The sequence below is a fragment of the Furipterus horrens genome, unplaced genomic scaffold, assembly GCF_987537825.1.
Source record: "Furipterus horrens unplaced genomic scaffold, mFurHor1.1.pri manual_scaffold_3, whole genome shotgun sequence".
Lineage (NCBI taxonomy): Eukaryota > Metazoa > Chordata > Mammalia > Chiroptera > Furipteridae > Furipterus > Furipterus horrens.
Window position 1 is genome coordinate 47,207,629 of NW_028327173.1, and position 26,782 is coordinate 47,234,410.

At 37.1% G+C, this 26,782-nt stretch overlaps 1 protein-coding gene and 1 pseudogene across 1 annotated transcript in view; both read left to right on the forward strand.

Annotated features, from left to right (window-relative positions):
* The first annotated feature begins 590 nt into the window (after positions 1–590).
* LOC150015041 (coiled-coil domain-containing protein 62-like) lies at positions 591–25,564 on the forward strand (annotated as a pseudogene).
* The window catches only part of LEPR (leptin receptor), a 94,109-nt gene continuing 68,271 nt past the window's right edge, over positions 945–26,782 (forward strand). The window contains exons 1-2 of the mRNA XM_090269572.1: positions 945–1,043; positions 1,387–1,431. The gene's annotated coding sequence lies outside the window, so the exon portion shown is untranslated. The remainder of the gene's footprint in view (positions 1,044–1,386; positions 1,432–26,782) is intronic.

Sequence of the window (26,782 nt, forward strand, 5' to 3'; positions counted from 1 at the left end):
CCTGTGGGTTTCCTTAGCATCACCTATCACAATTGGTAGTTATATGAACACTTGCTCGTCTGTCTGCCACAACTCCGAGTTCAAGGAACATAATAAATCACTTAGGATATTGTCTGATACACAGTATGTCATCAATAAAAATGTTTTATAAATAAACAAATCAACGGGTGAACATTTTGAGTGGAGAGCAAGAAAATGTGTATTGGCTACTTTGGGTCGAAATCATTAGAGTGTTCAAGAACACTTCTTTTTTTGCTATGTCAAAAACCATTGAATTTCAAGATTGAAAGATAAGTGGTTATTTAGTTCAACTCCCTACTCGATGCATAAGTGGCCTCTTCAGCCTTCCTTCCAAGATTGACCAAAATCGTTGGCTGAAACATCCATTCTTGTTTACAGAAAACTCACTACTTCTCCATTCGCTTTCCTTTCCTACTCCTCCCAATCACTGCAATCTTTATGGTAGCATTTTCCACACCTAACAGGGCAGAGGCCCAAAAGCGAAGGTGGGAGGAACAGGGGGACTCCCTGCTTAACTCAGAGTCTGGGAGCCACTGGCTTCTTGCTGGCGCGAGGTAGCTGACTGCTGGATGAAGTGGTGGCGCCGCCTTCCTGCTGGGTTCGCCTCCGGGCACGCGGGGGGTCCTCCTTCCCAGGCTCCGGGTTCTCCTCCCCCAGGCCCTCGGCCACAGGCGGCGGTGTTAGCCGCCGCCACCTGGGTCACCTGCGCGCCGGCCCTCGCCGTTCGCGATCCGCTTTTTCAGCCGGGGAGAGATCGTGGAGAGGGGGGCGTTGGTAGTCACCCGGCTCTCCCTCCCTTCGCTCCCCTCCCTCTTCCCCACCCTATCCACTTCCCCACGCCCTCAGCCCCTCCTCCCCACACACTGCTCCTCTCTCTTAAGAGTTGCCCTGCTCCTTCTGCGCCGAGTTTGGAGCCGCCCCACGGCAGAGTCCACACCAGCTGAGCGTGAGCCACGCAAGTGCCAGAGCCCCGGTGCCGTCGCCATCTCTACTGTCCGCTGGGGTTGGACCCCGGCATCGAGGTGGGACCCGCTTCTCTCTACTCCATTCCCCTGCTGCCACCTCTTCCGGCTCAAGGCAACTCCAGGAGCGGGGCGCTGGGGCGCGCGTGGCCGGCGCGGAGCCCGTGGGCTACGTGCGGACCGGGAGTTCTGTGCAGCCGGGCGGTGCCACTGGAGAGGCCAGCGTCCTGGGGGCGGTTGAAGGGGCCCCGGGGAGCTCTCGGCTTCCTGGGTGTTGGGGATCGGGAGGCCCCGGTGGCGAGGGGAACAGAGCATGGGCAAGGCTGAGGGCAGGCAGCCGATCCTGGGCGCACCTGCCGGGCGCCACCAAAAGGACTTGCCAACTGGGCAACTTCTTTTCCAGATCTCCGTCCGACTTTGGAAACTGAAGGGACTGCGAGGTAAATCGGTAAGCCATGGGGCCTGGAGGAAGGATTTACTGGTTTGGATGACAAAAGGAAAAAATTGTGTTTTAGACCCGAGCCTTTGTTTTCCACCCTCTACTGCTGTCCTCAAGCAAATTAAAAACAAAATAACAGGACGCAATCCCGACCAAAGCACTTATTTAAAGGGATTTGTAGAGGTGAGAAAAAGAGACCCAACTGGGGAATCACTTTGGAAACCTCAGGTATGGTGAGGCTGGCTAAGAAATTGGTTATTGTGGGTGCTTTCCCTAGGACTTGTGTTTGCAAACAGGGGTAACACTGGCTCTTTTAAGCCTAAGGAAGTTCCTTATATTCAGGGGTTGCTTGGAGTGTCTTCCAGGACCACTATTTACATAAATATTAAAGTATAGTGAAACAGATACTCTTTCAGAGCTTTGGAGTTGGAGTAACAATTTTGGTATGATCTAATATCCAAGATGTTACCCAATTTAAAAATGTATAATTCTCCAACTCTTTAACATGTTAGATTCATAATTTCATGACATTGCTCTTGGCATTTTTGTTTATATGCATTTATGATTTATACCTTTAGGGTATTTCAAACAAAAATTAAAGAGAAAAACACATATAAAAGGGTTCAGAAGTATATAGTTTATATGTAAATACTTAGCTAATCTCTGATGCTACCTTAAAGAATCACGTTAAAGAAAAGAATCATGAGATCAATTTTAAGTCAGTATTTACAACACTGCAACAAAAACATGGGGTTTCAGTGTAGTACTTATTTTCTTTCAGTCTTTTATTTTTGGAATACATGAAATTTGTTCCGGAGGAAAACAAAAATTTCACTTCTATCAATTACTGATCCTGAACAGTGTTTGTTACTTTTTAGCATAAAGTTGTGTGCAGAATATTAAAAAAATGGTTTCAGACCACTTCAGAGCCTCTCTGAAATTAAGCTCAGGAGCAGAGATGCCAATTTTAGTAATGCATTTTAGTTGCCTTGGAATTAATCCCAGAAAATAGCAGAGGTTAACTAAACCTATAAACCAGAAATTAGGCATTGACACACACACAAAGTTATATAATATTTTTTAAAAAGAAAGAAACAACAACAAGCAATTATTATTGTAAGCAAACAGAGAATGTTAGAATGGCTTTTGTTGTTACTTGTAATTCAAAATTATTTAAGACTTTGTCATCTGTCATTAGGATAGATCTAGAAGTGGTCTGGCTCTGTTTGGTGGCTTTGATAAAAAATAAAGTGTTTCCATCAGCATGTGTGTTGTATGCAATTTGGGAGAGTGGAATGGAATTGAAGTACTCTTTTATGAATACATCTGAATTTAGTTTCAGTGCCTTTTTGCTTTTGGACTGGAAGTGTCATCAATCAGTCATTCAGGCATTTGTCTTCCCTCATATCCTCTGGTGAAGTAGATGATCATCTCCTTTAAAACAGATGCTCAAAGAATTCAGCGAACTGTTGAATGAACGCAAAGTAGTAAAACTTAAATACCCTGGCTTCTCGTTGCTTGTTGGAAAACATCCAGGGACAGTGGATAAATCTGACTGTTCACAGTCTTCAGCCAACTCATTCATAGCTAAGCATCATCATTAGAGTTGGCAGAAACTGTATTCCACTTTTGTAATGTGGCGATTTTACTCTCATGTATTGACCAAGAAAAAAGTCATGTCTACACCCTTAGATCACTACTATATAACCAAATGGTTTGTGTCTGAAGTGCAGTATCTAGGAAATAAAACTAAAATATCCAGGGAAAAAAAAAAAAAAAAAAAACTGCCTTGGCAGTTACTGTTCTGCATTTTTTCATACTCAGAGCCAAACACAATACAGTTAAAAATGAAGAAAATGGCTTATAGTCTGCTTTAATTCTTAAGATGTTATGTGATTTATAAATTTCGCTTTTAATTAAGTCAGAAAAGCACAAATGTTCACCTACTGGCCAACCTAGTATGTATAACTTTTTGAAGTTTCTTTTTTCTTTTTTAAGTATATTTTATCGATTATGCTATTATAGTTGTCCCAACTTTTTTCCACTGGTCCCCCTTGGCCCAGTACCCCCCTTCCCTCCATCAATACCCTCCCTTAATTCATGTTCATGGGTTGTACATGTAAGTTCTTTGGCTTCACCCTTTCTTATATTATTCTTAACTTCCTCGTCTATTTTGTTCCTAACACTTATGCTATTTGGTACCTGCACCCTTTCCCCCATTACCCCCCTCCCCCTCCCCACTGATAACCCTCCAAATGATCTCCATACCTATGATTTTGTTCTTGTTATGGATGTTTGCTTAGTTTGTTTTTATTTTTTAGATTCAGTTGTTGATAGTTATGAGTTTGTTGTCATTTTAATGTACATAGTTTTTATCTTCTTTTTCTTAAATAAATCTCTTTAACCTTTTGTATAATAATGGTTCAGTGATGATGAACTCCTTTAGCTTAACCTTGTCTGGGAAGCACTTTATCTGCCCTTCCATCCTAATGATAGCTTTGCTGGATAGAGTAATCTTGGTTGTAGGCCCTTGTTTTTCATTACTTTGAATATTTCTTGCCAGTCCCTTCTTGCCTGCAAAGATTCTTTTGAGAAATCAGCTGATAGTCTTATGGGAATTCCTTCGGAGGTAACTGCTTTTTTCTTGCTGCTTTTAAGATTCTTTATCTTTGATATTTTAATTGCGATGTATCTTGGCATGGGCCTCTTTACATCCATTTTGTTTAGGATTTTCTGTGCTTCCTGGACTTGTATGCCTATTTCTTTCACCAAAGTAGGAAAGTTTTCTTTCATTATTTTTTCAAATCAAGTAAGTTTTTATTGTCTTGCCATCCTCTTTTCCTTCTGGCACCCCTATGATTCTGGTGTTGGTATGTTTAAAGTTGTCCCAGAGGATCCTAATACTTACCTCGCTTTTTTTCAATTCTTGTTTTTTCTTTCTATTCTGGGTGAATGTTTATTTCTTCCTTTTGTTCCAAATCGCTGATTTGAATCCTGGCTTCCTTCCCATCACTGTTGGTTCCCTGTATATTTTTCTTTATTTCACTTCATATAACCTTCACTTCTTTCTTTATTTTGTGGCCATACTTAATCATTTCTCTGAACATCCTGATCACCAGGATTTTGAACTTGGTATCTGATAGATTGGCTATCCGGTTTCATTTAGTTCTATCTGGGGTTTTGATCTGTTCTTTCATCTGGGCTATGTTTCTTTGCCTCCTCAATTTGGCAGCCTCCCTTTGTTTGTTTCTGTGTATTAGGTAGAGCTGCTTTGACTCCATGTCTTGGTAATATGGCCTAATGTAGTAGGTCCAGTGGCACGGCCTCCCCTGTCACCCAAGCTGGGTACTCGAGGTGTGCCCTTTGTGTGGGCTGAGTACACCCTCCTCTTGTAGTTGAGCATTGATTGCTGTTGGCAGGTCAATGGGAGGAATATACCCAGGCCAGTCAGTTGCAAGGACTGGCTGTGACCACTGACCACCAACCTCCTCCCTTTGTGGAGGATGAGCTGTGCAGGGGCAGGTTGGTGGTGCTTCAGTGTAGTCTGTAGCTGTCTAGTGAGTGTTCTGGCCCTGGGGATTCCCAGGTGGTGTGGGCCAAGGTCAGCCCCGACTTGTGTTTTTCCCAGGGTCACCCTGCCTGAGCTATAAAGCAATCTGAGATGGCTGCTACTTGTGCAGACTTGGAGATTTTCAGGTGAAGACAAGCTGGCTGCTGGTAGTGCTGGGCCTGAAACTCACTGAGGCCAGCTGTTGCTTGTTTGATAGGATTTAGGAGGTTGTGAAGTATGAGCCAAGACCAACCACTCATATGGAAAAGCAGCTTGGGATGGCCTGTAAATTGGGTGGGATTGAGTCTCTGGGGATCTCCAAGGCAAGTCAAACAGTGTTAGCCAGGTTGATGGAGTTTCAGTTATGGCACCAGCTTGCCAGCTCTGTAGAGGGAGGGTTTAGAAAAGGGACAATGGCCTCTGCTTGCCTAGATGGCAGACACTTCATTTTCTCCCATAATGCCACTGGTGCTTTTCAAGCTGCTACCCTAGTGCTGGAGCTTGGAAGGAGTAAGTCTGAGTAAGTCTTGTGTAGGTTCTTTAAGGGGAACTGCTTGGCACTCCAGCAGTTTCTTCCACTGATTCAATCCCTGCTGGCTTTTGCAGGTTGTGGGGGACTTATCTTCCTGGCACTGGAACCCTGAGCTGGGGGGCCTGGTGTGGAGCTTTGACTCCTGAGATATCCCTCCTGAATTTTTATCCACCACACGTGGGTGAGAGACCAACCTGTTCTGTGTCTGCACCCCTCCTACCGGTTTGGATGGATGTGGTTTCTTTAATTCTGTAGTTGTCAGACTTCCATTCGACTCGATTTCTGACTGTTCCAAGTGACGGTTGTTTTATAATTTAGTTGTAATTTTGATGTGGTTGTGCAAAGATGTACCTATGCTGCCATCATGAATAGATAGCTGAAGTTTCAATTTAAATTTGGTCTGCTTATAATTTGGAATATTCCTTCTCAAATACATTTTAAAACTTTGTGATAATAGTGATATTATCTGTTGTCTTTTCATATACATGGTCTTATTAATTAAAATTTCTTTTAATCACTCTGAACTGTTACATTTATAGGAAAAAATCTCATAAAATAAATGCACTTGTTGACAAGTAATATTATGGATAAATATAAGGAAAATACTCCACTATTCACCATGTAAGAAAAAGAACATTGCTAATACTCTGAAAACTCTCCCTTGTTTCTTACTGATCACAAGTTGTTTTTGGAATTTTATATAAATATAGCAGGCATTCTTTCATAAATTCCTTTACTTGTCATTGTTTGTAAGATTAAGCCATTTCTTTTTTCCCCTTTAAAGCAAAAATTTTTTAAAAGTTGTTTATATTCCTTCTCTCCAATTTATCTCCTCACATTCTCTCTTCAACCCATTCTTACCAACTTTCTGTTTTCAAAACTTAGCCAAAGCTATTGCTATCAAAGTCACCAATGACACCATCTTTACTAAAACCAATAATCAGTTGTCCGTGTTGATCTTACTTTTCCCATTGATAGTATTGTCACAGTTGTAATATTGCCTTATGGACCTGTAAGTCTATTTCCTTCCCCAAGTTCGGGAAGTTCTGCTTCATTAACTTTTCACATAATTTTTCCATTTCTAGTTCTTCTTCTTCACCTTCTGTCAATCTTATGATTCGGATGTTGGCCTGCTTATAGCTGTCTAATAAGTTTCTGAGCCTCTCCTCATTTTTCTCACTTCTTGTTTCCTCTTTCTTCACTGGTTGACTGTTTGTTCCTTCCCTGTGTTTCGATTTGTTGATTTGATCCCTGGTTTTCTTGCCTTCACCACTAGTTTTATATATGTTTTTGTTCATTTCAGCAGGACTAGCCTTCATTCCTTCCCTGTCTTGTTTAAGATCTGCTGTTAGGTCTATAAGCACTTCTATAACCAAAACTCTGAACTGTGCCTCAGAAAGATTTCCTATCTGCTGCTTCGTTAGATTAGAAATTTTCTGTCTGGTCAGCTGCATCACCAGGATCTCTAACATGGTCTGTGCCATCCTGAACAGTTTTGTGTTTACCTTTGCTATAGGGGGCGGAGCCCTGTGCACTTGTCACAACCGGGCATTTTCTGCGAGCGTGAGGGTCCAAGATGGATTCCTGCTGTTCAATCTCCACTGAGAGACCGGGAGCCTCCTCCTCAGTCCCCACCCCCACCAGGCCTCATAGTCCAAGGCAATGGGGATCTGCCTTCCCCGGCTTTGGAATCGAAAGCTGACATGTCTGGTCTGCAGCCAGGGGTGCTCCCTAGGTGCTTCTCACATCCCCTTAAATGCAGGTGTCTGTGCTTACCACTGTCCTGCCGTCACTGCTGCTGCCGCGGACAGCACAGCTTGACCTCTCCTTCCTGGCTTCGCCCCTCCTACCTGTGCGGACTAGCACCACTTCTTTATAACTTCATACGTTGGACTTCCATTTATTTTCTGGAACTTCTGGTTATTGCTGGTTTTGCAGTAGTTATATTCCTTCTTAGTTGTGGAGGGAGATGGAGCATGTCAGTCTAGGCCTTCATCTTGGCTGGAAGTCTCCTGTGTTTGTTTGCTTCCGTGTCCCAGGCAGAGCTCCAGTATGCGCTCTTGATGTTTCTCCTTCACAGGCCACTCCTTTCTGTCTCCTTTGCTGATTTCTTCTTCTCTCTCAGAGGTTTTGAGCTTAGAATGCCTTAAGGTTAAGTCCTTGAGAGCCATTTTCTCTCTATACTCATTGATGATTTCATGCAACCTCTTTATTTTTCTCTCTGATTTTTATATTTTTATACTGATGACTTCAAAATAAAAGCTCAGTCCTTGACTTCTTTCCCTGAACTTCAGACCTCTCTATCCAATGGCCTACTCAGGATTTCCATTATTAGACCTCTCTAGTTCAACGTACTACAAATGGAATCTTCATCTTGCCCAAGCCTACTTTATGTGCACGCTTTCCCATCTCCATCCTTCAAATTGCTTAGGCCCAGAATCTTGGAGACATTTTTGATTTCTCCCATTGCCTTACACCTCAGCACCTCAGGTGTAATGTGTCAAGAGATCTTTTTTTGCTCTATCTTCAAAATAAATCCAGAATATAATTATTTCTCATCACCATCATGGCTGTTACCCTGGCCTGAGCTGCCATCATATCTCACATGATTATTGCAAGGGCCTCCTAATTGGTCTCCATGCTTTTATCCTTTGCCTTCAATAATCCATTTTTAAAACTGCAATCAGAGCTTTCTGTTTTTACAACATATGTCAGATCATGTCACTTTTCTGCTTCAGACTCCCCAGTGGCTTTCTAGTTCATACAGAGCAAGAACCAAAGTCCTCAGGCTGGCTTACAAGGCCCTCCATGATTTATCTATCCCCTCTCCTTTACTATCTGATCTCATTCCCTACTGTTTTTCCCACTCACTCAGTTGCAGCCACACTGGACTCCTTGCTATTCTTTGACCATGTCTGAACTTTAGCTTTCTCTGTCTGGAATGCTCTTCCCCCAGATATCCACATGGCTTACTCTGTTATCATCACTTCCTTTAAGTCTGTGTTCAGTTGTCTCCTTTTCAATGAGGCCTGCCCTGATTATTGTATTTAAAATTGTATATCTTCTTACTTTCTCCTTTCCTTTGCTTTTCTCCATAGTACTTATCACTTTTTAAAATACTGTATGACTTCTTATCATTTTTGCCTGTATTGTTTCTAGTCGAATGTAAACCCCATGAAGGCAGATTTTGTTTTGTTTTGTTTTTTGCTTACTAATGTATCCACAGTACTTGAAATAGGGCCCAGCATTTAAGAGGTGCTCAGTAATTTTTTTGTTTATTGAATGCTGTTGCTGACCATGGCTATTGTATGTTCATTTTTATTGCTAGATGTATTACATTGTATGAATATATCTTATGATTTACTGATTCTGATTAGGGATAATCATGCCACCTCATTCCTTGTTGTAGCATGGATCAGTACTTCATTCCTTTTTATGGCCAAATAATATTTCATTGTATGGATACAGAACTTTTTGTTTATTCACTCATCAGTTGATGAAGATTTGGGTAGTTTTTACTTTTTGGCTATTATGAATACTGCTGCTACTAACATTTGTGAACAAGTTTTTGTGTGAATGTATATATCTCTCTTGGGTATACTTGTATGCCAAGGAGTAGACTTGCTGAGTTTATGGTAACACTATGATTAATATTTGAAAATCCGCAAAATTGTTTTTCAAAGTAACTTTCATCATTTTATATTCCCACCAGCATGTACAAGGGTTCTAATTTCTCTACACCCTGGTTAACACTTGCTATTGTTTGTACTTTTGATTATAGCTGTCCTCCAGGATGTGAAGTGGTATCTCATTATGGTTATGATTTGCATTTCCTGATGACTAATGATGCTGAGCATCTTTTCATGTGCTTATTGGCCATTTATATATCTTTTTTGGAGAAGTGTTCTTTGCCTAATTTTTCACTGGATTATTTGTCTTTCTGTTTTTGTGCTGTAAGAGTTCTTTATGTACAGATAAAAATCCCCTGTAAGAAATGATTTGCAAATATTTTTACCCATTATGTGGTTTTCTTTTTAACACTTTTGTTGGTGCCCTTTGAAGATCCAAAGTTTTTAATTAATGAAGTCCAATTTAAATATATTTTGTATTTATTTTGGTGTAATATCTAAAAAACTATTACCTAATTCAAGGTCATGAAGATTTATATAGACATGCTCATTTTATTGTACTTTACTGTGTGATGCTTTGCATGTACTATGTTTTTTATAAATTAAGGTAAGACCCTCCACCAGCAAAAATAAAGTATTTATTTGAAATTTTATTTATTTATTTATTTTACATTTTTTAAAACAATTTTTTTCAATTACATATTTTTAAAACTTATTTTATTGATTATGCTATTACAGTTGCCCCAATTTCCCCCCCTTTTCCCCTCTCCACTCAGAACCCCCAACTCTCTTAGGCAATCCCCACACCATTGTTCATGTCCATGGGTCATGCATATAACTTCCTTGGCTACTCCATTTCCTATACTGTACTTTTCATCCCCATGGCTATTCTGAAACTACCTATTTGTATTTCTTAATCCCCTCACCTCTTCACTCATTCTCTCATAACCCCCTTTCATCTGGCAGCAATCAAAATGCTGTCCATATCAATGATTCTGTCTTTGTTCTTTTTTGCTTGATTTGTTTTTTAGATTCAATTGTTGGTAGACATGTATTTATTGCCATTTTATTGTTCATAGTTTTGATCATCTTCTTTTTCTTAAATAAGTTCCTTTAACATTTTATATAATAATGGCTTGGTGATGATGAACTCCTTTAGTTTTTTCTTGTCTGAGAAGCTCTTCATTGGCCCTTTGATTCTAAATGATATCATTGCAGGGTAGAGCAATCTTGGCTGTAGGTCCCTGCTTTTCATGGCTATGAATATTTCTTGCCAGTCCCTGCTAACCTGCAAAGTTTCTTTTGCGAAATCAGCTGACAGTCTTATGGGAACTCCTCTGTAGGTAACTAACTGCTTCTCTCTTGCTGCTGTTAAGATTGTCTCTTTATGTTTAATCTTTGGCATTTTAATTATGATGTGTTGGCATGGGACTCTTTGCATCAGTCTTGTTTGGGACTCTCTATGCTCCCTGGACTTGCGTGTCTATTTCCTTGACCAAATTAGGGAAATTTGCTTTCATTATTTTTTTCAAATAGATCTCTGATTTCTTGCTCTTTCTCTTTTAATTCTGGAACCCTTAAGATATGAATGTTGGAATGCTTGAATTTTTCCCAGAGGCTGCTTATACTATTCTCATTGTTTTGGATTTTTTTTCTTCTTGTTCTGATTGGTTGTTTATTGCTTCCTTATGTTCCAAATCTTTGATTTGATTCTTGGCTTCATTCACTCTACTGTTGTTTCAGTATAAATTGTTCTTTATTTCAGTTAGTGTATCCTTCATTCCTCATTGGATCTTTCTTATTCTGCTGAGGTCCTCACTGAGTTCCTTGAGCATCCTTATAGCCAGTGTTTTGAACTCTGCATCGGATAGATTGCTTATCTCCATTTTCTTTAGTTCTTTTTCTGGAGTTTTGATTTGTTCTTTCACTTGAGCTGTGTTTCTTTGTCTCCTCATTTTGGCAGCCTCCTTGTGTTTGTTTCTATGTATTGGGTAGAGCTACTTTGACTCTGTGTCTTGGTAGTATGACCTCATTTAGTAGGTGTTCTATAGGGTCCAGGGGCACAGCCTCCCTTATCACCCAAGCTGGATACTCACATGCGCACTTTGTGTGGGCTGAGTACACCCTCCTCTTATAGTTGAGCTTTAGTTACTGTGGCAGGTCAATGGGAGAGAGATCACCCAGGTCAGTCAGCTGAAAGGACTGGTTGTGACCTCTCTGACCACCAACTTTGGCCCTCTGTGGAGGATCAGCTATGCAAGGGCAGGGTGGTGGTGCTCCCCAGAGGTCTGCAACTTTCCACTGGGTGTGCAGGCCCTGTAGTTTCCCTGAAGGTGCAGGCCAAGGTCAGCCCCCACCTGTGTTTTGCCCTGGCTACCCTGCCTGACATATAGAGCAATCTGAGATGGTTGCTACCCTGTGCTGGGCTTGGAGATTCCCAGGTGAAACCAAGGTGTGAATCTTTGCTGGCTGCTGTTAGTGTGGTGGCTTGGGCCACTTATCAAGAGGTATGGGATCTGGAAGCCACTGAGGCTGGCCAGCTGTTGCTTGATTGAAACAAGTTAGGAAGTTGTGAAGCCTGAGCCAAGACCAGTCATTCATATGGAAAAGCCACTGTTAACAGCTGTAAGTTGGGTGGGACGAAGGCTCATATCTCCAGGGTGGGGCACACAGTGTTAGCCTGGTTGATGGAGTCTCAGATATGGCATCTGCCTGCTGCTGTGGTTCTGCCTGTCTTTCTGTCTAGGAGAAAGTTGTCCCCCAGCTCTCACCATGATGTCAGACACTTCAGATTCTCCCTGTATGTCACTGGTGCCTTTCAAACCTCTACTTCAGTGCTGGAGCTCAGAGGGAGTGAGTCTGAGTAAGTCTGTGTGTGGGTCCTTTAAGGGGAACTGCTTGGGGCTCCAGCAGCTTTTTCCACTGACTCAATCCCTGCTGGTTTTTTCAGCCAGAAGTTATGGGAACTTATCTTTCTTGCCCTGGAACCCTGGGCTGGGGGGCCTGGTGTGGGGCTTTGAATCCTCACTCCCTAGATAGCCCTACTGAATTTTTACACAACACACCCAGATGTGGGACCAGCACTTTCTATGTCTCTGCACTGCCTACCAGTTTGGATGGATGTGATTTCTTTAATTCTGTAGTTGTCAGAATTCCATTAGACTCAATTTCTGACTGTTCTGAGTGATGGTTGTTCTATAATTTAGTTGTAATTTTGATGTGGTTGTGTGAGGAGGTGAGCCATGTTTACCTATGCTGCCATCTTGACCAAAGTCACACTTTTCAATTATAGTTTGCATTTAATATTATTTTGTATTAGTTTCAAATGTACAACATAGTAGTTAGACAATCATATACTTTACAAAACGTTTCCCTTGATATTTTCAGTACCCAGCTGGCACCGCACACCGTTATCACAGTGTTATTGACTACTTTCCCAATGCTGTCCTTCACATCCGCAGGGCTGTTTTGTAACTACAACCTGTACTTCCCAATCTCTTCACCTTTTTATCTGAGCCCCAACCTCTCTCCTCTCTGGCAACCATTAGTCTCTATTCTTTGTGTCTAGATTCTGTTTCTGTTCTGTTTGTTCATTTGTATTGTTCTTTAGATTCCACATATGAGTGAAATCATATGGTAGTTGTATTTCTCTGACTGATTTATTTCACTTACCATAATACCCTCTAGGTATTTGCTGTTGCAAATGGTAAAATTTTGTTCTTTTAAAAGTATTTTTTCAATTAGGTTATGTGCATTTTTTAAAAAAGACAATGTTATTACATACTTAATAGATTACAGTATAGTGTAAATACAATTTTTATATGCACTGGGAAGCAAAACAATTCATGTGATTCACTTTATTGTAGTGGTCTAGAACCAAACCTGCAATATTTCCAAGATATGCCTATACTTCTGTGTTTTACTTGAGGATTTTATAATTTTAGCTTTATGTTAGGTTTTGCATGTGGATATCTATTTGTCCCAGCAATATTTGTCAAACAGACCATTCCTTATAATTTTATTAACCAATATCACCCATTTACATTCAATATATAAAAAAAGAAAAGACCACTCTTTTCCCATATCTAGGCATCTTGTCAAAAACCAGTTTGTGAAAAATGTAAGGTTTTATTTCTGGGATCTCAATTCTAATCCATTTATCTACATTTCTATCCTTGTACCAGTACCACACTGTGTTGATTACTTTGGCTTTCAAGCAAGTTTTGAAATAGAAAGTGTGAATCTTTCAATTTTGTTCTTATTCAATATTATTTTAGCTATTCTCTTAAGTATGCTTATGAATTTTAGAATCAGCCTGAGTTCTGCACAAAACATAACTAGGATTTTGAAGAGATTACATTGAATTTGAATCAATTTGGGGAGTATTATCATCTTAATGAAACCAGGTCTTTCAATCCATGAACACAGGATGTTTTTTTCATTTATATAAGGCTTTCTTTAATTTCTCTCATTGATGTTTTATAGTATTCAATGTACAAATCTTGCACTTCTTTTTTTTTTGTCTTTATTGATTTGAGAGAGAGAGAAGGAGAGAGAGATTAGTTGTTCCACTTGTTTATGCATTTATTTGTTGTTTCTTGTATCTGTCCTGACTAGGGATCAAACCTGCAACCTTGGTGTATGCCCTAACCAACTGAGCTACTCAGCCAGGGCTTGCACTTCTTTTGTTGAATTTATTACTAAGTATTTTATCTTTCTCATGCTGTTGGAAATGAAATTGTTTTTTAAATTTTATTTCCCAGTTGTTCCCTTATAGTGTATAGAAATACAAATGATTTTTGTATTTTGTATTCTACAGACTTCATGAACTTTTTATTAGGTATAATATATATTTTTGTGACTTCTTTAGTATTTTCTACGTACAAGATCATGTCATCTGAAAATAGAGATAGTTTTACTTCTTTATTTTCGATCTGGATATCTTCTATTTCTTTTTCTTGGCTAATTGCCCTGAATAGAACCTTTAGTTCAATATTGAACAATAAGTGAAAATGAATATCTTTGTCTTGTTCCTGATCTTAACAGGGAAACATTTAATCTTTCACCGTTACATATAATCTTAGCTGGGGTTATTCATATGTAGCTGTTACCAGGTAAGGAAGTTCTCTTTTATTCCTAGTTTGTTTATATCATTAAATAGTGTTGGAGTTTGTCAAATGCTTTCTCTACTGAGTTGATTATGTCTTTTATTTTATTATTATGATTTATTGATTGATACAGTAATATTTATACTTTAAACCAAATGCATTCCTGAGATAAATTATATTTGGTCATAGTGTATAATCCCTTTTATATATTGCTGGATTTGGTTTGCTTGTATTTTTGCATCTATATTCATAAGGGATGTTAGCCTGGAGTTTTCTTTTATTGTAATTTTTTTTTTTTTTTTGGTACCAGAGTAATGCTGGCCTCAGAATAGGTTGGGTATTATTTAAAACACTTGATTTCCTATAGTTATATTTTCTGCCAGCTACTTTGCTGAATTTTAAAATCAAATGTCAAACTATTTACGTAGGGATACTTTTGGATTTTCTACTTTTCTTCAATAATAACAATTTTGTTTTTTCCTTTATAATCTATAAACTTTTTTACCCTTCTCTTGGTGCATTGACTAGGACCTCAAGTATAATGTTGATTTCAGGTGCTTACAGGGGAAATAATTTTACTATTGAGAATGATGTTTGCTTTGGGTTTGGTTAGGTATGCTTTTTCAGATTTACTAAGTTCCCTCTGTTTCTAGCTTACAAATAGTTTTGGGTTTTGGTCATGAATGGATGTTGATTATTATAAAATGCTTTTTTATACTTACTGATACAATCAGATGCGTTTCTTCCTTCAGTTTATTAATGAGGTAAATCATATTAATTGATTTTAAAATATTAAATCATAGTAGTCCCCAACCCACCATCTTTACTTTAACAGTCCTACTCATGCTATATGCATTTTTTATTCATTGCAAAATTCTGTTTGCTAATACATTGTTAAGCTTTTTAAAAAGTCTGTATTCATGTATAAAGATTGGCTATTATGTTCCTTCTTCAAATTGTACTTGTTGGATTTTGGTATTAAGGTTATCAACTTTAAATTTGAATTGTGGAGTGTTGTACTTTTTCTAGTCTCTGAAAGAATTTTTTCCTAGTATAAAATTATTTGTTGTATTGTAAAAATCTTTGGTGAAACCAAACTTTTTACCATGAATTGAATTTTTTCATGGTTATCAGGCCATTCAGGTTTCTTCCTTTGCTCCCTCCCTCCCTCCCCTCTCTCATCAGCTTTGGTAAATTATGTTTTCTAAGAATTTGTCCATTACATTTAAAATTTCAAAATACATTGGCATAAAGTTGGTCCTGATTAATTCTGCGTTAATATCCCCTTTTTGGTGCTGATATTGGTTATTTGTGCCTTCTCTCCTTTCATCCTATCAGAATTTTACTTGTCTTTCAAAACACCAATTTTATATTTATTAATTTTTACTTTTGTATGTTTTCCTTTTTTATAATTGTAACTCTTATCTTCATTATATCCATTTTCCTTTCTTTGATTTTTTTCCTATTCTTTTCTAACATCTTAAAATGAATGGTAGCCCATTAATTTTCAGTCTTTCTTTTTGGAATAATTTTTTTATGATTTTGAATTTCCCTTTAAGGACTCCTTAATCTGCATCAAATAAGTGTGAGGTGCTTTTTTCACTGTTATCAGTTTAAAATGTATTTTTATTTTTATTTTATATATTTTGTTTAGTGATTTGCTCAAAATATTTTTCTTAATGTCCTAACATAACTGCATCTGTGCAGTTATGTTTTTGCTATTTATTTTTGCCTTAAAAACTCTGTGGTCAGAGAATGTGGTCTGATTTTAGTCCTTTGATTTTGTTTGTAACATCCTTTGTGTCTTTGTGATTGGTTAGTTTTTGTAAATGCACCATTGGTGCTGGAAAATAATGTTTAATCTGCATTTTGGGGGAGCAGTATCCAATGTATATCAAATTTGTTGACATTGTTCCTATGTTATTTGTTAGTGTTGTTCCCATCTCAGGTATCCCTTTTGTATTTTATATGTATTGTTTTGCTTATTCTATTCATTCTTTAGGAAAGAATGTTAAAATCTTTCACCATCTATATGGATTTCTGCCTTTTTCCTGTGGTACTCTGAATTTTCACTTGATATATTTTGAAGCTACATAGTGTTATTTTGGGGTTATATTATAATTTATATACACATTTAAAATTATATATTCCTGCTGAATGAAAGCTTTCATCAACTGGAGTGACTCTTGGTTCACTGTTTCTGCTTCTGTAGGATTATATTGGGGAGATACTATTTAAAATGCATATTTACTTATTTAACAACCTTTTAAAATAGTTCTGATTTAGTGTTAGCCTCAAACTTCCTATTGACATCTATATCCCTTGAATCTGATGTGCTAAGCTTAAAGATGTGATTAATGTCATTATAATACTTTCAAGTGAATATTAGTAAGTATAAGAAATATCAGAGACAGAAATGCTGACTATGTAGTAAAAGTCATATTCAAATTTAAGTGCCATGAAACTGGAAGTTTGAAATCTATTTTAGAATTGTGAACACTTAATATGTTTAAAGTAGGCTATGGGTAATTTGAGGGGATATTGATTCTCACTGAATGAAAACAAGTCACTTATTCTTTCATAAAATTAGGAGGCTAGATTCTTCCCACTTATACAATTTTATACAAATAAAGTCTCCTCAAAAGTGAAAACAGTTCACTTTTAGTTAGCGTGGGAGAGCATTTGCTTGGTCATCGAAATGTTTAAGTAATCCCCTCAGCTGGGTCAGTTGTGGCTCTGCTTAGCACAGCACGGAGAACAGAGCTGTGGGGAGCCATTGCCTGGTGGGCTGTGGGTGACCTTAATGGAGAGTCATGTGTTTGAGAACTAGTTGAAAAAAGTTTTGTGTTACCCTATGGACTTACTAAATCAAACTAGAGTACTTGGAATAGGAAATGAAAATGACCTACTGGAGACTATTGTGGGGCATTGTGGTATTAACATTAATTTTAAAGTCTTTGTGGGTTAGTGGGGGGAAATCTAGAAATAACATAGTCTTACAAATGTGTATACATATGTATATAATAATGCATGAAAAAGAGAGAGAAAGAGGAAGGGAAGGAAAGTAGGTACGGGGGGGTGGGGAGAGAGAGAGAGAGAGAGAGAGAGAGAGAGAGAGAGAGAGAGAGAGAGAGAGAGAGAGAGACTATTCCTGGGACAATAATTTCCATACAGTTTATGGGAATATATACATTTTTATCTGTTTGTACTGGATAATAGCTAAAGATTTGAGCCAAATAGAGATTCTCATGAGCTTCTATAATGGTATTATAATAGGCTTTAAAAATGTGAACTCATGTTTAAGAACAGCTGTTGCCAAATATCTATTTTGTGAAGGCATAGGACAACTTAGTTTTTCTCAGAATTACAGGATCTTATTTTACTTTAACTAACAGCTGTTACTTGGGTGTTTAAACCTATGAAAATCAAACCATAAACATGAGATAATCAAACAATTAGATTTTTGTATGCACCAACAAAATTTCTGAGCCAAACTGGTCAGTGTTTAGGAGATGAAAGAGAAAATAAATTATAAACACACATAGATAAACACACACATATACTGAACAGAAAGTATATTGACACATTCATAATAAGCTCCCAGTAAGTGTTGCTATAGCATTATTAAGATGTTACTCTTCGAATTTTGACGTACTTATCATATTAAAATTACCTAGGAGGTTGCTGGGTATTTCTCTAGCCACCCGAGTGTCTTACAACAACACTGTTAGTCACAGGTTTGATTTAGTGGTGAAGGTTTTTGCACAGAACAAACAGGATGTAAAAATACTCTTTCTATAAAAAAACAGTCACCTGCACAAGTGGCGTCTTGGTCTTTTGATTCCAAATTTGCAAATCAGTTCTCACACAGAAGTTCCTATTGCGTTTTATTGATATTCTTTTGGCTGATCTTGAATCCCTTTTATAATACAATATGCTTCATAACTGCCCCATTCTTCAAAGGGGCAGTTAAATCCTCACTTTTTTTTTTTTTTTTTTTGGATCTGTTATGATTTCCTCAAACTAGAAGTAATCTCTCTGATTTCTCCTAATTACCACTCTCTTTTGGAAGTTGTGATTCTCTAAATCTAGACATTGTGGACTTTTGACTATTTAAAATGCTATTTAATTTTTCAATTATTTCACAATTTTTTTTCATCCTTTAGAATTTTTTTTCATACCTACTGGGAGAGCAGAAGAGCAGAAATATTTGTATGAGAATTTTTGTTTAAATCCTACCACTTTCATAAAAAAACATAAATAAAAGAAATTGGTTAAGGAATTCTTTTTTATACTCAGAATCTGGTTTTCTTTTTAATCACTTTACAATTCAGTGTTGTTGTTGTTCATATTTTCCCAGATAATAATCATACTCTGGGTTATGAAGAATATTTGTGATATAGCACAGTCCCCAGGCCCACTACCCTCACTATGCCAGTCCTGATCCTGGGAACAACTAGAACTATTTCTGGTTTTGGTTCTTAGATATATGGCTACCTTTCCAGGGCTATATAATATACTCATAATTCTTTTTCTTTTATTTTCATTTAACAGATACCATGGTAGAAGAGAATTTAGCTTACTAATTTCACCTTTCTTTCTCCCTCCTCTACATATAATTATATTAATTTTCTGAGCTCTTCTATTGGTACAGAGATAATTCCCACCACTATTTCTTGTTCCATTCTCTACAACTTCTCTAGACCCCCCCTAATTAATGAGGTTGGGATAGTTCATCTTGTACCTTTCCACTATCTCTCCTTATAATTATACCTCCCAAATTTGACAACTATGGTGAGAGCATTAATAATGGTTTATGTTTAATAATATAATTAATTAAATCTTTCATTTCTGTGCATTGGTCAAGCCAAAAATTAAAAAGATCAATAAATTGAGGTGCATTGAAAATAAATTACTTTTTGCTTAAAAAAAAATCATTTTTTAAAAATGGAATCTTTAAATCAAGCATGTGCTCATATGTATGCTATATTTTATTTTGGTTTGTATTTAGATAATGACTTTCTGTAAAGTGTTTTTCAATTAACTATATTTTTTCTTATTGAGAGAAGAAGACATGTGGGCCTTATTCATTATTTCCTTACTTTTCAGTTTTTAACTTATTATTTTATTATGTAGACTCAGTTTCATTCTTCTTTTTGAAGACCTCTGAACTCATATTTTTATTTGGAATGGTGGCCTCCATTTTGAGCTATGACTTCCTTTTTTCTTATTCTATTCTGTGTTTTGTTTTCTTTTCTGCAGTTTCAGAATCATATTATGTACTGAGTTGCTTCCATTCCCACTTTCCTCCAGCCATATCCTTTTGGGGCCACCTATACTTCAGTTGCTACCTGTACTGGTTATATATACTTAAGCCCGCAGAACCATCAACTGGGCTATAGTCATGCTTTCCTGAATCCATATTTTTCTCTTTCTTGGTTTACTTCTCATTTTGTTGGAATACCTTGTAAAGGTATTTCTAAGAGGTTCATAGGATATAAATTTTCTAAGTCATTGCATTGAAAATATGTTTGTTTTGCTCTGATACTTGCTTAACTGGCTAGTAGAATTTTAATCTGTAAATAGTTTTCCATCAGGAATTACTGCGTTGTCCTCTAGCATTCAGTGTTTGGGTATAAAACATTTATTTCGGTTCTGTTCCTTATTCCTTTAGTGATTTTTTTCTTCTCTGAAAACTTTTCCTATCTTCTCTTCCTTGTGTTTCTACAATTTCTTAATGATATGTTTAGAAATGGATTGTATATGTTTTTTATTCCTCCTCAGTCGTTTGTAAACTACTTCCCTGAGAGTTATAGGGAGTGAAATTTGGCTGCTGTGAATTGTCTATAAGGGGATGAGGAAGTCAAGTATTACCTATACAGACCAAAATGTCCTCTTCTTTTAGCCCTATATCATCACCCTTTGCTCTTTGCCATTCAGAACATCTCCAGGGTTTTGCCAAGTAAAGTTGTTTCCTCATTGATAACAGCTCCTTCCCCAAATATCCTAGGTAGTTACTCCCTCCATTCTACTTCATTAATCTTTGCTTCATCATCCAAAAATTTGTTTAAATCTCTCTTTTGCTGCTGGTCCCCTCTCACTCTCTGTTCTTATGAGTTAATATGATTTACTTTACTATAATTCTAAGTGCATCTCAGGAGGAAGAGAAGATCAATTTATTTGTTCAATTTGCCATCTTGAATCTGAAGTCATATGGTACTTTATTCATATTGGTATTATAGTACTATTACATGTAAACAATTATAAGAATAATGTTTCTTAAAGTAAATTATGATTTCATTAATTTCTATCACCTTATTTGATAACTTACATTTTATCAGATATTCAGTTAATATTTAAATGAGTTGATTTAGGTACAGATTTTTAAATTACTTTGTAGGTAAGATGCCTGTTCTGACTTAAATTTGTTGACAAAATTTTTGAATTGTAGCTGATCCCTCAGCATTTTCAAGGAGTTAATTTCAGACAAGATCATGTAATTAGAGTCATTTTAGTAATTAAATTACTTGAAAGTGTGTTTTCAAAGTGATATGCTATGTGGTAGGATGATGGAAAAATATTGTTTTAATTTCAAAAATAATTTAAGCCTTTAAACTACTTGATGGGAATAACAACCAATTTCTATCCTAAGTGAAGAAATAGAAGTAAACATACTTAAAATGACAAGGTTACCACAAATAGACCAGACAATATTTATTTTGTTAAATTTTTGACACTTCAAAGAATAATGTTTTTCATTTATATTTAAGTGAAATGCTTAAATGTTGTTTAAAGTGGAAGATAGATGGGTGCTTCTGCAGAAAATTAAAAGCAAAAATTAGTGGCAGATGGAGTTTATTGAGCTTATTCATCAAGGCAAAGAATTGTTAGAATTGCTTTTCTTAGTCATAAACTTTTCTACAAACCTAGAGACTTTATGAGATTATTAGAGCAAGTTGTGGATAATTTCTTTCCTGCCCAATTATCCATTCAAACACTGATTGAAACTATTCTGTTTTATATTTAAGTAGAATTTGATACATAAAAATAACACAAAGACAGTTCCCTATGATAGAAGTTAAATAGTCTGATTTTATTCTGAAAACTCGTGATATCATAATTCAGTAAAATGTATATTTTAATTTTCCTTTTGCTTAAAGTTTACGGTAATCACTAAAGAGTTAGCGATACATTTAATGTGCTTACTGTGCTGAGTGTTATGCAAATTGAATTATTGCCTCCACATCCAGGTATCATGGATGCATCATTTAGATCAGACTATGGATGAGTCCTTGAATGCTTCAGGAAGATTTCTTCAAACATATCAGATAAGATACATTACTCTTTTTAATTGTCAACATAGAATGACTACATACCAGGGGAATGTTAGGCAGTATTATCTCAAAATCCTGATAGCTTGGTGTCTGTCAGTCACTCAATTTAGGGAGCTAGACTTGTGGAGGATTGCCTGAGGAATGAACACTCCATTTGTTTATCAACATCAAGCTTTGAAAGGACACAGAAACCATAAGAAATGAAGAATACATATCTGAAATGAAGAATACACTAGAAGGAATCAACAGCAGGTTAGATGAAATAGAGGACTGAATCAGCAAGTCAGAGAGCAAGGTAACAGAAAACATCCAAGCAGAGCAACAAAAAGAAAAAAGTTAAAAAATGAGGGAAGTCTGAGTGACCTCTGGGACAACATCAAGCATAACAACATCTGCATCATAGGGATATGGAAGAAGAGAGCACTGGATCAAGAATCTGTTTTAAGAAACAGTGGCTGAAAACTTCCCTAACCTGATGAAGGAAAAAGACATACCTGTCCAGGAAGCACGGAGTTCCAACCAAGATGAACCCAAAGAGACCCACACCAAGAGACATTGTAATTAAAATGGCAAAGGTTAGAGATAAACAGAGAATCTTAAGAGCAGCAAGAGAAAGACCGTTACCTCCAAGAGAGCTCCCATAAGCCTGTCAGCTGATATCTCAACAGAAGCATTTCAGGCCAGAGGAGTTGACATGAAATATTCAAAATGATAAAAAACAAGGACCTACAACCATGAGTACTCTACCCAGTGAGGCTATCATTTAAAATTGAAGGCGAAATAAAGAGCTTCCCAAAAAGTAAAAAGCTAAAGGAGTTCGTTACCACCAGTCCAGTAGTACAAGAAATTGCAAAGGATCTTCTTTAAGAAGAAAGAAAAAGAAGAAGAGAGAGGAACATAGATATAAAGAATAAAATGGCAATAAATAAGTACCTATCAATAATTAATTTAAATGTAAATGATTAAATGCTGTAATCAAAAGACATAGGCTAGCTGAATGGGTAAGAAAACAAGATCCATATATATGTTGCCTACAAGATACTCACCTCAGGACAAAAGATACACACAGACTTAAAGTGAAGGGACAGAAAAGGTATTTTATGAAAAAAAAAAAAAAGCTTGGGTAGCAGTACTTATATTAGACAAAATAGACTTCAAAACAAAGGGGTAGCAAGAGACAAAGGACATGAAAGGGATCAACCCAACAAGAGGATATAGCCCTTGTAAACACTTGTGTATCCAACATAGGAGCACCTAAGTATATAAAGCAAATCTTGATGGACATAAAAAGAGAGATTGACAGTAATATAGCCATAGAAGGGGGTTTTAACACCTTATTGGCATCAATGGGTATATCTTCCAGACAAAAAAATCAACAAGGAAACAACAGCCTTGAATGATACACCAGATCAGATATCCAGATAGATTTAATTGATATTTTGAAAGCCATCACAAAGCAGCATAATATACATTCTTTTCAAGTGCACATAGAACATCTCTCTGATAGATTACATGTTTCAACACAAAACATGCCTTAATAAATTAAGGAAGATTGAAATCATATCAAGTATCTTCTCTGACTACAGTGGTATGAAACTAGAAATCAATTATAGGAAACAAACTGAAAAAACTTACAAACACATGGAGGCTAAATAACATGGTACTAAACCATGAATGGGTTAACAATGAAATCAAGGAAGAAATAAACAAATGAAAATGAAAATACAACAACCCCAAATCTATGGGACACAGCAAAAGCAGTCCTAAGAGGGAAATTCATAGCAATACAATCCCTACTTCAGGAAGCAAGAAAAACTCAAACAATCTAACTTTATACTTAAAGGAATCAGAAAAAGAACAACAAACAAGGTCCAAAGTAATAGAAGAAAGGAAATAATAAAGATTAGAGCAAAAATAAATGACATAGTAACTAAAAAAAAAAAAAAAAAAAAAAAAAGGATTAACAAAATGAAGAGCTGGTTCTTTGAAAAATTAAATAAGACTGACAGCCTTTAACCATACTGAAAGAAAGAAAAAGGACCCAAACAAATAAAATCAGAAATGAGAGAGGAGAAATAACAACTGACACCGTAGAAATATAAAGGATTTAAGAAAATATTATGAAGAACTATATGCTGGGGCTTGCTTGGGCCAGTTGAGGGTACAGGGCTTTTGGGGCTCTGGGCTTGCCCCTGCCACTCTGGGCTGGTGTGCCTATAGGATTTCTAAGGTGACACTGAGGGAAACTTCTATGAACCTCTCTGCGACCTCCCAGGCACCAGAACATCAGATCAGAAGTTGAGATTTCCACTACCTAGAAACAGTGCAAAGAGCTACAGTTGCTCATTGGAGAACTGAAGGATCATGATAAAGAGCTTAGTGATATGGTTGCAGTACATCAGAGACAACTTCTTCCATGGGAGAAGAGGCTTGGTAGAAAATATTGACTTTTGGGAGACCATTGCAGAAAAGTAGAAGGTGAACTACATAAAAGAACTGAAATAATCAGGTCACTTATTAAGACAGTAAAAACAACCAAGTCTAATCAAATGGAATGCCAACCAGCTCTTTGGAAGACTCAACTACAGCTTCAGGAAGTAGCTCAGAAGGCAACCCATCCCTCTCTTCTCTCTGGAGACCTTGAGGACAAAGATATTATTGAGGCGGTCAATCACATTGCAGACTATACAGATAAATTTAAATTGTTAGAGCCTGCCTTATGTGATGCTCAGATGGTGGAGACTTGTACTGTGAAAGAAAAACAAGACTATAAACAGAAACTGAAGAACCTTAAGGTTGAAACCAATAAACTAAAAGAAGATCTAAATGAAAAGACAACAGAAAGTGATGAACAATGAGAAGAGATTATTTGCTGAAGAGATGAGTTGCTTATGCAATGAATTAGTTTTTACTGCAGATAGAGAAAAAGGGGAAGATGAGTTGCATTGCAAGTCAAAAGCAAGAATGTACAAACTCAGAACTGCATAGTCTGAGACAGACTTACCTAAAACAACAGAATGATCTGTAGTTTCTTAATTTCAATGTGGAAAATTCTTAGAAATTAATATAGATATATAACTCAAAAGTTAAAAGAATCAAAGGCCCTGGAGTCCAGACTTAATGGAGAAAAAAAATCTTGGTCTTTGGGAGGAAAACTCCAGATAGAACCTAAAAACAAAAGCACATTGTACAAAATCCATGCAAAACCCCCTAAAGGTAATGTAATTGAGATTCAGACTGAAGAGAACCAGCTCTCAGAAACATTAACACATTGCGTACCAGGGAATTTAAATGCCGTTTAGAAATGAAGAGAATTCTCGCCACCCCTACGCAATATATTAACTTCATCTGATGAAAAGCCATGGCATGCGGCCAGTGTTTACCTGGGCCTGGCTGACTGTTCTCATTCAGAATGACCAGAAAAGCTGTATGCTGAATGCCAAGGTCACATGGAAAGACCGGGAGTCTCATGTTGCCATAAAAAAGAAGCCTGTCTGGGTGAAAATGACATGTGTGAGTTCAGGTGCTGCCACTCTAGTAACTTCATTGAGGCCCCAGGCCATATATCTGACGTGAGTGGCTGAGTATTTTCAGGCCTTGTAAACTGTAGAGAGTTGTTCACTACAGGTCTGTGTGCACTTGTTGAGAAAGTGCCAATGGAACAAAATACAGCTCTTGCTCGAGAAAGCTAATTGTCACCCAGCATTCCTGCTGTTTGGGTTCTGTTTTAAGTTGGTAGAGAACAGAGTCCTCTTCTGATACAAAGAATTCATCTAAGATTTTGTTAGTGAACAAAGATGCAACATTGCTCAGTGAAGAGGATGATTTTTCTCCCACAAGTCATCTTTAGTGTTTGCAGGCAGAATCTCATCAGATGGTTACAGATCTGGAATACTCTGCTCCCCATCAGCTCTGAGAGTCTCAACAGCACTGCGAAACATAACGTAGAAGTCTCAGGAGAGTCAGCTCAAATAAACACCTCTCAGTAATTGAAGAGAACAAAAGACTACTTTAATATTCAGTATTCTGGAAGCAGATTTCTTATCTATATGGAAGGCAGGAAGCAGATATCAATACCTAAAACTTTGAAAACTAAAGTAGGACTGGAATCCTTCATAAGCAACATTTCATACCAAAGGGGAGCAGAAATTGAAAGTTCATGTTTAAACATCTATATTTTGTTTGTTTTTTGAAGTTAACTATTTGCACAAGTCAGGTGTTTTTCATGTGTAGGAAGTTAGACCTCATTCTCTGTTGTGTGTCCACAAATTTGGGATTATGCTATGAGAGGAAATGACTTCCAGCAATACATTAAACAGATCATACATCATGATCAACTGGATTTATTCTGGGCATGCAAGATTGGTGCAATATCCACAAATAAATAAATGTGATACACCACATAAACAAAATGAAAGATAAAAATCATATGATCATGTCAATAGATGCAGAAAAAGCATTTGATAAAAACCAGCATCCATTCATGATAAAAACTCTCAGCAAAGTGGGATTAGAGAGAAAATACCTCAACATAATAAAGGCCATGTATGACAAATCCACTGCCAGCATCATATTCAATGGACAAAAGAAAAAAAAAAATCCCATAAGATTAGGAACAGAGGTTTCCACTTTCACCATTCTTTTCAACATAGTACTGGAAGTCCTAACCATGGGCATCTGAATTGAAAAGGAAGAAGTAAAACTGGCATTACTTGCAGATGACATGATACTGCATGTAGAGAACCCTAAAGATTCCACCAAAAAACTACTAGAACTGATAAGTGAATTCAGTAAAGTGGCTGGGTACAAAATTAATATTCAGAAGTGGGTGGCATTTTTACATACCAATAATGAACTATCAGAAAGAGAAATTAAGAAACAATCTCATTTACAGTTCCAACAACAAAAAATAAGGTGCCTAGGAATAAATTTAATCAAGAAGGGAGAAGACCTGCACTCTGAAAAGGAAGAAATTGAGGAAGATACAAATAAGCAGAAGCATATAACAGTGTTCATGAGTAGTAAGAATTAACATCATTAAAATGTCTATGCTACCCAAAGCCATCTATAGATTCAATGCAATTCCTATCAAGATACCAATGGTGTATTTCATAGAACTAGCACAAATATTCCAAAAATTTATATAGAACCACAAAAGACCCCGAGGAGCATCAGCAATCTTGAGAAAGAACAAGCTTGGAGGTATC